Raw genomic sequence first — 15000 nt, 5'->3', positions numbered from 1 at the left:
GTTCCAGGGTCCTGCATTTCTGGGGCTTTGTTCATCCTTCTGCTCTCTTGGACCCTCGCTCCTCTGCCGACCCTGCCCGTGTCAACGTCTGTCTTCTCTACTTCTCCAAGAACTGGGGCAGCAGGGGGTTGGTAGGTTCAATTCCCCAGGCAGCAGAGAGGGTGGTTGGGAACCAGACCTAGGACTGTGTACACGCAAGTCAGCCCCAGGATGCGGAGGGGAGGCTGATGTATTGGCGTCGTTCCTATCTCCTGAAACCCACTATGACACTGTGCCAGGGAGGGCGAGGCACTCAGAGAGACTCGGGCAAACTTTTTGGAGATAAAATTTGAAGAGAGAGCAGCAGCATGATGTGGTTTCACTGGCTGAAAAAAAGTCTTTAAATATTCATGCCCTCTTTCAGGAGGAAAGAGTCTTTGGAGGAGGACGCATTGGAAGCAGCAGACTGGGTATTCAGGGAAGGAGGGAAGGCCACAAAACCTTGACCAGGATTTTTTTAAATGACAAGGAGAGAAGATAAAGGCTGCGTGTGGCCAGCTGTGATGACGCGACACCGGCGTTCCGGGCCCAGGAGTTTCTGCCTGGTGCAAACGGAACGGCAAATGTCTGGGGGAGGGATGGTGAGGTCTGCCTAGCTCCTTTCTCAGCCCCGTCACCACCCTTGGTCTGCCCCCACTACACTTCTCAAATAGGGCGCTGTGCCTCCAGGATGCCCAGGGAGACCAATGCTGAGGGTCAAGCTGTGGGCAGATTTCCCGCGGCCCTTGTGGGGTGGACAGAGGTGAGGAGCTGAGAGCCAGGACTAGAGGATGCCCCAGAGTCCTCCCCGCAATTCAGTCCTTCCAAACAGGACTTTCTTCGCACATCTTGGATTCCAGGATCTCAGGGGATGAGGGGTGAGGGGCAGCCTCCCACCTCAGCCTTTGCTCCTCAGAGGTTTAGCAGAAAGATCTTTGGCCCACACTTGGGAAACCTAGCTCTCAACTCTGGCTTTGCTCCCTGGGCAGGCCTCAGCCTCTCTGAGCCTCAGTTTCTTCATCTGTAAAATGAGCCCATTACCTGCAACCTGTTTACCTTCCAGCATCGTTGGAAGGATCCAGGGAAGCTGAGACATAGGATCGCTCTATGGACTATGTTGCAGTGACCCGATAAGAGGACGCTGTCAGGGACTGAGATGGGCCTGGGTCTGGAGAGGGTGACCTAGGCCATGCCATCTGCCAGAGCAGGGTCAAAGGTCTTCAGTGTAGCTGGCTACAGGTGGGTCTGTGCACTCCAGGCAGTTCTGGGGGCGGGGGGAGACCCCAACAATAGAATTATGTATGAGAAATTGAGTCAGTCAGGGAGAGGGAGAACGTGCAGAGGGGTGTGTATGAGAGAGGGGGGAGAGAGAGAGGATAGATGGCTATTTGATTAAATGAGCAGGAAGATACTGTCTTTTGCATAATTGCCTACAATCATTTGCTTAAGATTTATTTACTGAGCACCTACCCTGTGCCAGGCTAACTGCAGATCCCGGACACTGGAGAGTATGACACAAGTTCTCCCCCGATCAGAGTGCACAGGCTGAACACCAGACATCACCTGGACACCACGCTGAGTGCAGAGAGGGAGGGAGGCATGGGGGCCAAAGAGAAGCCTGGGGCAGATCCAGAGGCTTCTCCAAAAGTGGCATCAGCTGAGATGAGAAGGAAGGCAGGACGGGGCAGAGGGAGCAGGCTGGCACGAGCAGAGGGAGCAGTGGAATGTCAGCGTCCGCCGAGAAACCAGACAGCAGGGCAGGATGGCCCCCTCTCTCCGCTCAGAATCCCAGAGACTAAGATCCATGGGACTCGGAAAGGGCTCCACAGGGACCTAGTGGCCTCCTGGCCTTTCTACGTCCTGCATCCGTACTGAGCTTCCCGTAGCCAGGGCTCAGGGAGGCGGCCCGCCGTGGGCCCCGAGGCAGCATCGCTTCTCTCCACTCTGCAGAGAGCACCAAGGGCTTACACGAACCTGGCTCTGTGCCAGGCACTCGCTGGAAAACTGGTGTTCTGCCCAACCCAGGTGTTTGCTAAATATTTGTTAAATAAATGACAGTGGGAGCAGGGCCAGGACTGGAGCAGGGGAGCAAAGAAGGTCTTTCTTATGCATAGGCCAGCCCTAACTGACTATAGATTAGATCCAACGTGGACACATTACAGTAGTTTAATGATTGCTGGGTTTAATTGTGATTTCATTTACTCATTACTCATTACTCATTGNGGGCCCGCCGTGGGCCCCGAGGCAGCGAGGCAGCATCGCTTCTCTCCACTCTGCAGAGAGCACCAAGGGCTTACACGAACCTGGCTCTGTGCCAGGCACTCGCTGGAAAACTGGTGTTCTGCCCAACCCAGGTGTTTGCTAAATATTTGTTAAATAAATGACAGTGGGAGCAGGGCCAGGACTGGAGCAGGGGAGCAAAGAAGGTCTTTCTTATGCATAGGCCAGCCCTAACTGACTATAGATTAGATCCAACGTGGACACATTACAGTAGTTTAATGATTGCTGGGTTTAATTGTGATTTCATTTACTCATTACTCATTACTCATTGCACAGGGTCCTCGATTTGCAATAATCCAGCCCTTAGAAGGATTTTTCTTTGTCCCTTTCAGAATTGGGGCATGTAAAGGTCCTATAGGACCAGGCACCTCCTGCTGGTTGGGGGGGCAACTCGTTGTTTCTTACCTGCCTTGGGAATGCCTGGAGAACAGGGAAAGCCCAAGACCACCCCTCCCTGTCCTTCCATCGCCGGACCACAGACACCTCCCCCTGATTTTAGCAATCCCCTCTCCCACTGGTCTAAGCTGCGGGCGGCCCAGACTTTTCTCACAGATGCCTTTTTCAGAGATGGACTGAGCAGGTCCCCCTGCTCACACGTCTCCTTGACCTTGTGCTTTTCCTCCATAGCCCTCATCACAATCTGTGATCCATAATCCTTTTAGACATGTTTGCTAAAGGCTGTCTTCCCCACTGGACTTCAGCTCTGGGAGGGCAGAGACCACATGAGTTTTTCCTCGTCCCCGTGACCAGAGCTCCTCGGCCAGCACCAGGCCCAGAGTGGCTGCTTTGCCGATAGCGGGAAACGACCCACGCAGCACCTCGGGGCACAGACATCCGCCCGGGGTCCTGAGAGGATGTGTAGAGTGGGAGCTTTCCTGGACGCGCTGTGCAAGCCCCTGTCCCAGAGGTGCTCAGTAAACACTCTCGGAACTCTGTCAGCGGCAAGACCCGAGTCTGTGGCCAGAGGGTGAGCCTCCGGCCAGACAAATCGTTCGGAACCCTGCCTAAGCTTTCTCGGTGTCTCAGGAAGGGCATTTAATTGTCCCCCAAGAGGGGAGGCTGTGTGTGGGGAGAGATCCGGCACCCCCATCCCTGCTCCTTCAGCTTGACTCTGATTTGTTCCATGTACTGAATTTCTCTGAAATTTAAAGAACGAGTTCCTCTCGCTTTAAAAAACAAAACAAAACAGTGTCCTTTGTGGAAAGGACAGTGGGTTGCCAGACTAGGACCTCCTCGAGTCCACTGCACACTGGCCAGGAATCTCCCGCAGGGTCCCTCACCTCTCTGGCCTCAATTGCCTGCTCTAGGAAATGGAATCACCATGCCCATGAAGTAAGAGTGCGTCTATAAAGCCCCCCGCATGTTAAGCACACGGGAAATGTTTGCTGATGTGACTGCAGTTATTAGCTGGTCCCCGGGACAATGAGGCCCTCAGGGCAGGGACTCCATCTCACTAACTGCTGTTTTCTTCAGAGCTGGCACAGACTCTGAGAGTGGCCTCTCTAGAATATTCTATTCCCCTCTCCATAACTTGTTTTCCTCAGGTCCCACCTAGTGCTAAGATTGACCTTTGAGCCCTTTCCCCCACCTGATTCCCTTAATAGGAGTTAATAAAATGACTCCCAGAGCCAGGCCCTCCCCAGCTCTTTAACTGAGCAGAAGCCCAGCTCCTGGCCTAGATGGCTGGCTAATCCCCAGGGTCTGGGGGACCTGCCTGGTTCTCTTCTTTCACAGCCAGCTCCCTAGTCACTTCACAGAGAACCTGGGGCCGTGGATGGGAACCCAAGTAGGGCAGGCTCCACTCTGGTTGGGGAGGTTTAAACCATCTCCTTCTGCACTTTGGGAACCCTTCTGTCACCCCAGAAAGAGGGCGAAGCCAAAGACAGCAGGAGGGAAAAATTCAATCCAGGAGAGCTTCTAGTTGTCCAGGCCACCCACATGGCTGCAGGGTGTGTGTAGGGGGGGAGGGGTGCTGACCTTGTAAGATTTATCTCAAGGACAATGCCCTGGAGCCCCAACTCCCTGTCTCCCACCCTGGCCTGTGGTTTTTCTCTGTGCTTCAGACCCATCCCAGACACGCTGTTCCTCTCGCCTCCTCTTCTCCAGGAACTGACCTTGAACTTGGCTCTGCCTTCAGGCAGGCCCAGCTTGAGTCCCAGCTCTGTCATGGAGCAGCTGTGTGAGCTTGGGTGAGGTACACAACCTCCCTAAGCCAAGGCTCCTCCCTTTTAATTGGAGGTAATAACACCACCAAGTGCAAAGGCTGTTCTGTAGCTCAGTGAGGATGACACGAGCGGCGGCTGCAGCTGGTAGGGCTAGCGGCGAGTCCCTCCCTGTGCCAGGCCCTAGGCACCTCCCCTGTCTTGTCCCAGTCCTGACCTTGGAGTAGGGGTTGCAATCACCATTTTACAAGATAAAGAAACTGGCTAGGTGGCCCAGCTGGCAGTAAGTGGCAGAGTGGGGATTGGAACACAGGTCCTACTGGGGCCAGGGCCAGGCTCTTGCCTCTCTACTCCACGGGGCTAGAGAAGACACCCCTGAGGGGATCGCTCCCCACCTTGTCACTGGCAAAGAGTGCCCCAGCATCCCACTAATTTTGTAGGTGGGTTTGTCAAGAACTATTATACCAGCTGGGGCTCTTCAGGGAAGCCATCCGTCTTCCAAAGAGTTGTGACAAATTCCTTAATGCGGCATGGCCTGGGTTAAGGAATAAGCTTTATGGGGAATAGAACACTCTGCAGGCCAAGGTTGGGAAGACAGCCTCATACATGCTCTCCCAGCATCACTGTCACCTCTCAGATAGGTACACTGGGGCCAGGGCACCTGCCAGACATTGCATGGGCTCCAGGACCATAAGGGACCCTCCCCACCACTCTCCCTTCTTATAGGGCAAGTGTGAGGAGTAGTCATGTCAGTGGGGAAATACACAAGGTTTTAGGCACCAGGCACTCGGGAGTTGAGAGACTGACAGTTTACTAGAATTCTCTGGGAAAGCAATAGCCTTGCCCCTGAGAACCTTGGCACCTATGAGATGTGACTGAGCCCTCTACCAAAAGGAGGGTGCCACCTGTCCCATGAGCAGCTCAGCTTGCGTGCACTTGCCCGCCACCCTGGGGCCCAGCTAGCTCACTGTCTTGGCAGCACAGGCCAGCACTGGGTCATGTTAGGACAACCCTACTCCTGGTCGCATCCAGGAACCTCTGAGAGCTTGTGCCTTGTCATAGGCAGAAAGTTCAATCACTGGGGGTTCTGGTCCCCTCCTGGCCTCTCCAGTCACAGCCAGCACCTGCCAGTGTGGGGACCAAGCTTGTCTGGGCTCTCCCCATGCCCACTAGGCCTCATTCCAGCATATCTGTCTCTCATCCTTGCCTCCCTATACCACACACATCAGTCCCTCACCCATTTCACTGGCCAGGTGCTCTCTGGGGTCCCCATAGTCCCATAGCAGCCCCCTGCCACCTGCCAATGCTATCCTTCTTTGGGGCCACTTGACCTCTCCTCCATTCCAGTTTTCCCGTGCTCTGAGAGATTGGCCCCTCAACAGCAGACCCTCACTGCCTGTCCGCCATGGCTGACCAGTGTCACCTCAGGGTCCATCTGCACCCCAGCCAGGAGGGCAGGAGGGAGGACCCAGGCTCTGAGGACCCCATGGAAGGGCAGAGGGCTGGGGAGAGAAGACAAAGCAGGAGATGAGATAGCACAGGCTCTCTGGGGCCAACAGGAAGGAAAGGAGGCCAGGACTCGGTAAAAGATGTGAGGAAAGGTGTTTACTCCTGCCAGTGACCACCCTCCTTATCTGTGAGGACACAGATCCCCAGTCTGGAGGCAGACGAAAGCCTTGCTCCTGATGGGGTGAGGGCAGGAAAGCCATGAACACAAAGCCAACCCTGGTCCCATCTGGTTGAAGCCACCACATGTCCAGCCCATGTTCTTAGACCTACAGCCAGTAAGAGCTTTGGAGCCAAACCTGAGTTCAAATCCAGATCTTCCCACTTGCTCACTGAGCAGGATGCTTCCTTCTCTGAGCCTCAGTTTCTTCATCTCTAAAATGACAGAGTTGCTGATTTTGAAGTTCCCGTCCAGTTTTAGAGTTTTAAGATTCGATATTCATAATTGCAACGCTCCTCATGGCACCTGCTCTGGCCCCGACACTGCTCTAAGCACAGCACATGCTTAGTCAGCCCCACTTACAGGTGAGCAATTCAGGGCTCTGGAGAGGGAAGGGCCTGGCTCTGAGGCACACAGCCAGCATGGGACAGAGCCAGAAGTGGAAGTCAGGCTGTCTGTCTCCACGTTCCGGCTTTGGCTCCCTCATTTCATGCCCTCCATTCCTAAAACTCGGATCCGGGATAGGAAAGCAATGAAGACAAAGTTGATGCCTCCCCAGTCCGGCCAAGAGGCGATGTGTGCTCTTTCAGAAGTCAAGGTGTCAAGACCTCTGCTCTGACTCAAGCAGCACAATTCCAGAACATCCCCCTGAGACCCAAGTCCCCCGTCCACACTGCAAACCACCATCGCAGGCCATCTTTTCCAGTCAAACGACAGAAAATAGGGGAAACTGGCTGAATAGCCCAGCCTGCAAGGACAGGAAAGGAAGAGCCCGGTACAAGGCCTCCCCCTGCAAGGCTAGCCTGGCCAGTTTCCAGTTCTTGCCGGAAGGAGGTGGGTTAGAAGCAGAGGCAGAGAACTGGGTGGGCATCAGGGAGGGAGATGTGATTCCGATGCTTGTGTCTGGGAGGCCGGGGTTAGCCTGCCCTAATTTTCTTGCGGTAATCTTTTGATTAACCCTGGGCTGGTTTGGGTGGCATTTTTCAAACCATCTACGCTTGGCAGGCAGAGCCAAGCCCAGGCTTGCCGCTCACTATCTCCAAGCATCAGTTGGGAAGCCACTGTCATTCCGAGCCTGGGACAGCAGAAGGCACACTGGCCGAGGAAGGCGCTGGCGTCCTTATGCCGCAGGTAAACCCTGCCCGTGCCTCCCCAGCCCAGAAACAGCAGCCTGTCGTTCCAAGCTCAGCACGCACTGTGCAAAGAAGAATAATTGCCGTAGTCCCTTGAGTACTCTTCATTCACTGGGGCTTTCAGGGGATCCCTACATTCAGTCCAGCCTTAGCCCTGCATGTTTCGTACTCTCACCGTTCCCACTTGAGGATGGGAGAGGTTGAATAACTTCCCAAGTTCACAGAGCCAAAAGGCACCAAAGGTTCTGTGCGGTACTAAAGAAACACCCTCTCAGTTGAACCCCTCAGCACTGTCACCCCCTGGCATGGACAGAACTGTGCTGCCACCCCAGTTCATTTGTTGGGGCCCTCACCCCCAATGTGCCTGTATCTGGAGATAGCACCTTAAAAGAGGTACTTAAGGGTGAATGTGTTCACAGGGGTGGGGCTTTGATCAGATAGGACTGGTGTCCTTGTAAGAAAAAAGGCATGCGCAGAGAAAGGGCCACATGAGGTCACAGGGGTCACCTGCCAGCAGAGGAGTGAGGTCTCTCCAGAGAGGTCTCAACTGTGCCAGCACTTTGGTCTTGGACTTCCAGCCTTCAGAACCACGAAAAAAATAAATTTCTGTGAAGTCACCCAGTCTGTGGTATCATGTTAGGGCAGCCCTCAAAGGATAACAGACCCTCAGAGACAATTCTCTGAGTAGCATCCTTTCCCATATTTTGTATTGCAGTAAATACACATAACATGACATTTACCATTTTTACCACTTGGAGGCGTACAGGTCAGTGTCAGTAAGCACATTCACCCCACTGCACAGCCGTCCCCTCTGTCCGTCTCCAGAACCTCTCATCACAAACTAAAACTGTGTCCTCAGCAAACACCAGCTCCCCGTTCTCTCCCCCAGCCCTGGCAACCCCCACTCTCCTTCCTGTTTGTACCTACCTACCTGTTCTAGGTGCTGCATGTCACGGAATCATACAGCAGGTGTCCTTTCGTGTCTGGCTTATTTCACTTAGCAACGTTCTCAAGGCTTCTCCATGTACGTGTCAGAATTTCCTTCCTTTTGAAGGCTGAATAATATTCCACGTACGGACCTTGTTTCTTTTACGTATTCATCCACTGCTATTCATCCATTCCCATATTTTGAAAACACAAATGGGATCCCATTATCCCCTTGTTCCCAACTCTGCCTCCAGGGTTTCTTGACACATCTGGGGTCAAATGCAGACTTTTCTCTGGTCCCTCCAGGCTTTGCTTGATCTGCCCTCTGCACTGGCCTCTTCCAGCTCTGGTCTCCTCCAGGCGGTGCACCCCAGCCCCCAGGCCCTGCTGCTGTTGCTGGCACGCTAGTGCCCCCTCTCTGCAGCCTCACAGTTACTGTTACCTCCCCTGGACACTCTGTCCCATCTCACCTGGCTCTGTCTGGAACATTGTCTCCTATGCAGCCCCAATCTCCTCTCCCCAACACACACATCAGGCACTTCCTGTCCGCTAACACTGCCTTGTTTTTCCACGTAGCACTTACTGCTCGTGCAATGACATTACCCATTGATTCACCTGTTTCTGGTCTGGCTCGCCCACCAAGAGTTCAGTTCCATGAGGGCAGGGGCCGTTCTAGCCATCAGCGCTTTCCCAGCAGTCGGTGCAGGGCCTGGCACATAGCAGGACTCAGTGGAGGCTGAGGGGTGGACAAGGCAGGTGAGAAGCCCGAGGCCCAGGGAAGACCACCCAGCAAGCAGGCAGCAAAACTGGCCTTGAATCTGGGCCTCCGAATCCTCTTCCCTTTCCCCAAATCTCTGGTCTACCTTCCTGTTAAAGGCCCTGGTACTGTATTCTACCTTCCCGTGTCTGTCTGTCCATCCACACTTACCCTTTAGTGAAGCCACGAGTGATCCTGCAATAGGGCATGAGGGTTTGAGCTATCTGTCTGGCTCCTCAGCGCCCCCATCCTGAGAGCTGCCCCTCCCTGTCACTGCGGCTATGGGCCATTTAGTTCATCTTTGATTTCTTCTTCCCATGGAAAGAGGGTAGTGTTGCCATGGGGAAAAGACTGGCATTATTCTCCATTCTTCCCTCTGCTCCATTCAATTGGGAGGCCCCCCTGTGAGTGTGTGAAGTGACCAGTCCCTGCCAAAGGCCTCTGGGGGCTATGGACATAGCTGGCTTCCCTGCCCTTGCTCTAGCCCTTGGGAATCCAGGACCTTTGGGAACGTGATTTTGGGAGTTCATTAGACTCCAAAGCCAGCCATTACCCTCTGGAAGCAGTTTGACCTTCGGAAGTCCCACCACTTCTTTGAGTCTTGCTTTCTGCTGGAAAGTGGACACAACAATATCAATCTTGCAGGTGTACTGAGGTAACACTGAGGTGTTCAGCACAATGCTGCGTCATAGAAAGAGCTCCACAAATGCTGGCCTGTTTTTACTTCTATGTGTTATTGCTATTTATAAGAAGTGAGGTTATGTCTCCTCTCTCCTCTCATCTATATACTAGGCAAACCTCCTGGGTCTCAGAAAATGGCTGGGTAAGGGGAGCCTGGGTGGCTCAGCCAGTAAGCATCTGCCTTTGGCTCAGGTTATGATCCCAGGGTTCTGGGATCGAGCCCCGCATTGGGCTCCCCGCTTGGCGGGAAGCCTGCTTCTCCCTCTCCCACTCCCCTTGCTTGTGTTCCCTCTCTCTCTGTCTCTCTCTGTCAAATAAATAAATAAAATCTTGAAAAAAAAATGTCTGGGTGACTGAAATCACCATGTGGACCAGAAGAGCAGTCGAGACTTCTCCAGCTTTCTCGTCACCTTCCCTCTCCCGAGCTAGAATTAGAGTATCAGTGGTAGAGAGTCTTATTCTAGGCAGATGGGACAGGAGGGCTAGCATTGCATTTGAGAATGAGTTTAGTATCCAGAGCCTTCAAAACCCATTCAGGCCATGGGACGCCTGGGTGGCTTAGCCAGTTAAGCGTCTGCCTTCAGCTCGGGTCATGATCCCGGGGTCCTGGGATGGAGCCCCACATCAGGCTCCCTGCTCAGCAAGGAATCTGCTTCTCCCTCTCCCTCTGCCCCTACCCCCAGCTCATGCTCTCTCTCTCTCACACACACTCTCTCTCTGCATCAAATAAATAAATAAAATCTTAAAACAACAACAACAACATTTAGTCGAGTCTCTCCCCAGTCCCTGCCCATTCATAGTGAACAGTGTCCACCTGGTGAAAAATAGGAAGTATGGAAGAGAAACCTTAGCTTTATAAGCCTAAACCTGAGCTTTACAACATCCCTTGTGGCCTGGGTCAGACTCCCTTAAGGATGCCTCTACCCTGGTGGTGGGAAGCTGGGCCCCAAATCTCAAAGCCTCAGGGCAGGTGGGTCTGGCAGGACATTTAGCAACATTTGGTGATTTAAAGGCCAGAAACTACAGAGGACCTGCCACGGCTGCTGGCCTGTCTCACTCGGTACTGTGGCGTAGGAGGCAGGCATGGGGCTCCCCAGCACCAGCCAGCACCTGCATGCCATACCCTGAACTTTGACGTCCTCCCCAGCGAGCTGCTGAAAGCCTGATGGTGGCCAGCATGCGAAGAGAAGTCAAGGCCACTCAGGCAAATGACCAGCATGAGACTCCTCCTAACATTCGACCCCCAACCTCCTCTGTGTACGGATGGGGAAACTGAGGCCAGAACAAGGAACACCCTTGAAGTAGGTACTTGAGGCNCTCCATGTACGTGTCAGAATTTCCTTCCTTTTGAAGGCTGAATAATATTCCACGTACGGACCTTGTTTCTTTTACGTATTCATCCACTGCTATTCATCCATTCCCATATTTTGAAAACACAAAAGGGACCCCATTATCCCCTTGTTCCCAACTCTGCCTCCAGGGTTTCTTGACACATCTGGGGTCAAATGCAGACTTTTCTCTGGTCCCTCCAGGCTTTGCTTGATCTGCCCTCTGCACTGGCCTCTTCCAGCTCTGGTCTCCTCCAGGCGGTGCACCCCAGCCCCCAGGCCCTGCTGCTGTTGCTGGCACGCTAGTGCCCCCTCTCTGCAGCCTCACAGTTACTGTTACCTCCCCTGGACACTCTGTCCCATCTCACCTGGCTCTGTCTGGAACATTGTCTCCTATGCAGCCCCAATCTCCTCTCCCCAACACACACATCAGGCACTTCCTGTCCGCTAACACTGCCTTGTTTTTCCACGTAGCACTTACTGCTCGTGCAATGACATTACCCATTGATTCACCTGTTTCTGGTCTGGCTCGCCCACCAAGAGTTCAGTTCCATGAGGGCAGGGGCCGTTCTAGCCATCAGCGCTTTCCCAGCAGTCGGTGCAGGGCCTGGCACATAGCAGGACTCAGTGGAGGCTGAGGGGTGGACAAGGCAGGTGAGAAGCCCGAGGCCCAGGGAAGACCACCCAGCAAGCAGGCAGCAAAACTGGCCTTGAATCTGGGCCTCCGAATCCTCTTCCCTTTCCCCAAATCTCTGGTCTACCTTCCTGTTAAAGGCCCTGGTACTGTATTCTACCTTCCCGTGTCTGTCTGTCCATCCACACTTACCCTTTAGTGAAGCCACGAGTGATCCTGCAATAGGGCATGAGGGTTTGAGCTATCTGTCTGGCTCCTCAGCGCCCCCATCCTGAGAGCTGCCCCTCCCTGTCACTGCGGCTATGGGCCATTTAGTTCATCTTTGATTTCTTCTTCCCATGGAAAGAGGGTAGTGTTGCCATGGGGAAAAGACTGGCATTATTCTCCATTCTTCCCTCTGCTCCATTCAACTGGGAGGCCCCCCTGTGAGTGTGTGAAGTGACCAGTCCCTGCCAAAGGCCTCTGGGGGCTACGGACATAGCTGGCTTCCCTGCCCTTGCTCTAGCCCTTGGGGATCCAGGACCTTTTGGGAACATGATTTTGGGAGTTCATTAGACTCCAAAGCCAGCCATTACCCTCTGGAAGCAGTTTGACCTTTGGAAGTCCCACCACTTCTTTGAGTCTTGCTTTCTGCTGGAAAGTGGACACAACAATATCAATCTTGCAGGTGNTTGGGAGGCCCCCCTGTGAGTGTGTGAAGTGACCAGTCCCTGCCAAAGGCCTCTGGGGGCTATGGACATAGCTGGCTTCCCTGCCCTTGCTCTAGCCCTTGGGAATCCAGGACCTTTGGGAACGTGATTTTGGGAGTTCATTAGACTCCAAAGCCAGCCATTACCCTCTGGAAGCAGTTTGACCTTCGGAAGTCCCACCACTTCTTTGAGTCTTGCTTTCTGCTGGAAAGTGGACACAACAATATCAATCTTGCAGGTGTACTGAGGTAACACTGAGGTGTTCAGCACAATGCTGCGTCATAGAAAGAGCTCCACAAATGCTGGCCTGTTTTTACTTCTATGTGTTATTGCTATTTATAAGAAGTGAGGTTATGTCTCCTCTCTCCTCTCATCTATATATTAGGCAAACCTCCTGGGTCTCAGAAAATGGCTGGGTAAGGGGAGCCTGGGTGGCTCAGCCAGTAAGCATCTGCCTTTGGCTCAGGTTATGATCCCAGGGTTCTGGGATCGAGCCCCGCATTGGGCTCCCCGCTTGGCGGGAAGCCTTCTTCTCCCTCTCCCACTCCCCTTGCTTGTGTTCCCTCTCTCTCTGTCTCTCTCTGTCAAATAAATAAATAAAATCTTGAAAAAAAAATGTCTGGGTGACTGAAATCACCATGTGGACCAGAAGAGCAGTCGAGACTTCTCCAGCTTTCTCGTCACCTTCCCTCTCCCGAGCTAGAATTAGAGTATCAGTGGTAGAGAGTCTTATTCTAGGCAGATGGGACAGGAGGGCTAGCATTGCATTTGAGAATGAGTTTAGTATCCAGAGCCTTCAAAACCCATTCAGGCCATGGGACGCCTGGGTGGCTTAGCCAGTTAAGCGTCTGCCTTCAGCTCGGGTCATGATCCCGGGGTCCTGGGATGGAGCCCCACATCAGGCTCCCTGCTCAGCAAGGAATCTGCTTCTCCCTCTCCCTCTGCCCCTACCCCCAGCTCATGCTCTCTCTCTCTCACANACACACACTCTCCCTCTGCATCAAATAAATAAATAAAATCTTAAAACAACAACAACAACATTTAGTCAAGTCTCTCCCCAGTCCCTGCCCATTCATAGTGAACAGTGTCCACCTGGTGAAAAATAGGAAGTATGGAAGAGAAACCTTAGCTTTATAAGCCTAAACCTGAGCTTTACAACATCCCTTGTGGCCTGGGTCAGACTCCCTTAAGGATGCCTCTACCCTGGTGGTGGGAAGCTGGGCCCCAAATCTCAAAGCCTCAGGGCAGGTGGGTCTGGCAGGACATTTAGCAACATTTGGTGATTTAAAGGCCAGAAACTACAGAGGACCTGCCACGGCTGCTGGCCTGTCTCACTCGGTACTGTGGCGTAGGAGGCAGNCACTGTGGCATAGGAGGCAGGCATGGGGCTCCCCAGCACTAGCCAGCACCTGCATGCCGTACCCTGAACTTTGACGTCCTCCCCAGCGAGCTGCTGAGAGCCTGATGGTGGCCAGCATGCGAAGAGAAGTCAAGGCCACTCAGGCAAATGACCAGCATGAGACTCCTCCTAACATTCGACCCCCAACCTCCTCTGTGTACGGATGGGGAAACTGAGGCCAGAACAAGGAACACCCTTGAAGTAGGTACTTGAGGCATCCCAAGTCTCTCTCCCTTGCCGTGGCTTGTCTCTTTAGCTTCCTCATCTGCAGGGTTCCCCAGCAGAACTATGAGCTCATGGGGAACAGGGGCCATATCCTAGTTATTTAAGAACGCCCAACTCCCAGCATAAGGCCTGGCACAGAGTAGGGGTTCAAAGGATGGATGTATAAAGAAAGGAAGGAAAGGAACAGGGAGGGCGGGAGGACAGATCACAAACCTTTCTATATGAATGTCTCCCTGTGCCTCTACTCAGCCTTTATAACAGCAGAGCCGACCTCTCTCTCACCTTCTTTCTGTGTCTCTACGTCCCCAGTCTCACCCCCTGAAGTTATCTCGCTCGCTAAGTCCTATTGATCATTTCTGGCCAGTGTTTGTCCTGTCGCTGTCTTCCCATTCTCAGCGCTGTCCCTGAAGTCCACATCTCACTGTGTCTCAGCTGCTGTGCTGTCACAGCCCGCAGCCTGCACTTTCTCCTGTTTATCCCTCTCCCGTCCCTCCACACCACGGCCAGACAGGGACAGGGTCCATCCAGCCCTTCAACCCAGGAGCCGACGTCTCGAAATCTGTTCTAAGCAGGTGATCAGGGATGCGCACAGAGACTGGTAGGCGGAGTGCTTGTCATGGGTATTACACTGTAATTGTGAACAATAGGAGACCAGCTAGACGTTAGTCCAAAAACAGTGGGTGTTTTGGGGCTCATGTATCTGATAGAGCAATATTAAATCTTTGAAAAATTATTTTGAGGACTACTTAAAATCAACTTAAACTAATACTAGGTTAAAAAAAATCGGGATACAAATCTGTATGTACAATAAGGTTCCAATCTGTGAATAGATATGTGTACAGAAAAGTAAAATAGAAAAGAAACTGACATATTAGCATAGGTCTCAGTTGGACTTAAGGGTTATGTTTTAAAGTTCTTCTTGATACTTATCCGTATCAGCTAGACTGTCTTCAACAAGCATGTGTATTTAATCAGACCGTAAAGAAATCATTTGCCGGGGCGCCTGGGTGGCACAGCAATTAAGCGTCTGCCTTTGGCTCAGGGCGTGATCCTGGCGTTCTGGGATCGAGCCCCACATCAGGCCCCTCTGCTGGGAGCCTG

General features: G+C 53.0%; 1 protein-coding gene across 2 annotated transcripts in view; it reads left to right on the top strand.

The window, feature by feature from the left end:
- Positions 1-15000, top strand: part of KCNIP1 (potassium voltage-gated channel interacting protein 1) — a 391780-nt gene that overhangs the window by 16933 nt on the left and 359847 nt on the right. The gene's annotated exons all lie outside the window — the stretch shown is intronic.

This window comes from Ailuropoda melanoleuca, chromosome 3 (assembly GCF_002007445.2).
Source record: "Ailuropoda melanoleuca isolate Jingjing chromosome 3, ASM200744v2, whole genome shotgun sequence".
Taxonomy (NCBI): domain Eukaryota; kingdom Metazoa; phylum Chordata; class Mammalia; order Carnivora; family Ursidae; genus Ailuropoda; species Ailuropoda melanoleuca.
This window is presented reverse-complemented; position numbering and strand designations above follow the sequence as displayed.